The following is a 2,500-nucleotide window of genomic DNA, read 5'->3' as shown; positions in this document are numbered from 1 at the left end:
TTTGCACAATATCATCCGTGGTTGGTTCCCCAAAGTTCCCCCACACCGAGATCTAGGCAGCAGACGCGTCCGCAGAAAATGACCCGACTTCGGAGACCCATAACTCCCTCAAAAAAAATTCCGAATGACGAAATTTTTTTCCAGCATCAAGTACTCCAAGTTAGCTTTCCAACCATATATCAAGCTCCCAAATCAAAGCTCATTTGGTCCTCCAAACGGCGTTACAAAAACGTATCGCTATTCTACACACCCAATGTTTCATGCTACAAGACCAAAACTATCAAAAAAGCCTCTATAGGGGGTAGTGAGGAGCTTGAGCGGTGGGCACCATGGTGCATGTTTGCGTATGAATAAGGACCCCTACTCCGAGGCGTGGGCATGGCAAGACCCTAAGATGAAAAAAAAAAAAAAAAATTTTTTTTTTCCGCCATGCAAACCTGTTTCTGGGGCCCGTGAGGTGCACACGGGTTTCGGCATCGTTGGCTATAGCGGTTGGGCTGGGCACCATGGTGCATGTTGCCGTAGGCATAAGGACCCCTACTCCGAGGCGTGGGCATGGCAAGACCCTTTCAACGAGAAAAAAAATATTCCGCCATGCATCCCGTCTTGGGGGCCCGTGAGAGGCACACGGGTTTCGGCATCGTTGGCCGCTATTGTGGCCATCGTGTAAGTCCGCACAACCCCGTGGCGTGGTAAATCACCACGCCTCTGGGAACTATCATAGACGAGATTGGGCATCGATGGCTTGAGTGACGGGTACACGAAGATGGCATTCGAGTAAGACCCTTAGTCCGAGGCGTGGTCCATGGTGAAAAACATTTATTGTCCGTAAATTATTATTTTTTTTGAAAAAATTTCTTCTACATCGGGTTTGGGCATCGATGAGCTGGAGTGACGGGTACACGGAGAAGGCCATCGAGTAAGACCCACTTTTTTTTTTTTTTTTAAATTATTTATTTCTAAAAATTCTTCTATGACGGGTTTGGGCATCGATGATCGATGAGAGTGACGGACGGTACACGGAGAAGGCCATCGAGTAAGACCCACTTTTTTTTTTAAAAAAAAATTATTTATTTCTAAAAAAATTCTACTATGACGGGTTTGGGCATCGATGAGCTGGAGTGACGGGTACACGGAGAAGGCCATCGAGTAAGACCCACTTTTTTTTTAAAAAAAAAGGTTTTATTTTTTAACCGTTCATGCTAGGGCCGTTGTCTTTTTTACCGTAAAAATGATGTGGTGGGTCGACTAATGGTTTCTAGTAGATGCGGTATGCTTTTTTTAAAAAAAGTTTTTTTTTTTTTTTTTTTTTTTTTTTTGAAAAATCACCACACCTGAGGTCCCTTCTATGACGGTTGTCCCTCGTTGATCGGAATGTCTCTCGCTTATCGTTGCTCGGATTGTCCCTCGGTTTAGGCGGCCGTGATGGGTTTGTTTTAAATCGGCTTTTGAGAATTGTTGCCCCTTGGGTGTCCCTCGGAGTGATTAGATGCTAATGAGAAAGACTACAATCTTTAGTTGCGAAGTACGGATTGCAATGTGGAAACCTAATTAGCGAAGAAGTCCGCTTGCTAGTGAGTATACTCACCAAGACAAGCCGATGATACGCTAATCTAAATAGTATCACAAGGCCCCGAAAAACCATTATTGAGCGTTGTTTGATCACCATGTAATCTAATCTATGCTTTGTTTCTCGATTGCCGATTCTGATACGCCTTGAGCCGGATTGTCCCTTGTTGATCGGAATGTCACCGGAATGTCCCTCGCTATCGACGCTACATGTGCTTTGAAAGGGTCGGACCCCCGCAGCCACGGAGCTTTATTGATCCTAGTGCGTTAGGGGGAAATGTCCTGGACAAGGCATCGTAGCTCGGATTATCCCTCGGTTTTCGACGCTACATTTGCTTTGAAAGGGTCGGACCCCCGCAGCCACGGAGCTTTATTGATCCTAGTGCGTTAGGGGGAAATGTCCTGGACAAGGCATCGTTGCTCGGATTGTCCCTCGGTTTTCGACGCTACATTTGCTTTGAAAGGGTCGGACCCCCGCAGCCACGGAGCTTTATTGATCCTAGTGCGTTAGGGGAAATGTCCCGACAAGGCATCGTTGCTCTGATTATCCCTCGGTTTTCGACGCTACATTTGCTTTGAAAGGGTCGGACCCCGCAGCCACGGAGCTTTATTGATCCTAGTGCGTTAGGGGGAAATGTCCTGGACAAGGCATCGTTGCTCGGATTGTCCCTCGGTTTTCGACGCTACATTTGCTTTGAAAGGGTCGGACCCCCGCAGCCACGGAGCTTTATTGATCCTAGTGCGTTAGGGGGAAATGTCCTGGACAAGGCATCGTTGCTCGGATTGTCCCTCGGTTTTCGAGTTGCTCGGATTGTCCCTCGGTTTTCGCGGCTAGTTGTGCTACGATGGGGTTTGCTTCCCGCACCACGGACCTTAGTAGGGTCCTAGTGTGTTATGGAGAATGACCTCGTTATGGCATTAGCGAATCGCG

This window comes from Silene latifolia, unplaced genomic scaffold, assembly GCF_048544455.1.
Source record: "Silene latifolia isolate original U9 population unplaced genomic scaffold, ASM4854445v1 scaffold_279, whole genome shotgun sequence".
In the NCBI taxonomy this organism is placed as follows: Eukaryota; Viridiplantae; Streptophyta; class Magnoliopsida; order Caryophyllales; family Caryophyllaceae; genus Silene; species Silene latifolia.
The sequence above is the reverse complement of the archived record's forward strand: the minus strand, read 5'-3'. Positions refer to the sequence as shown.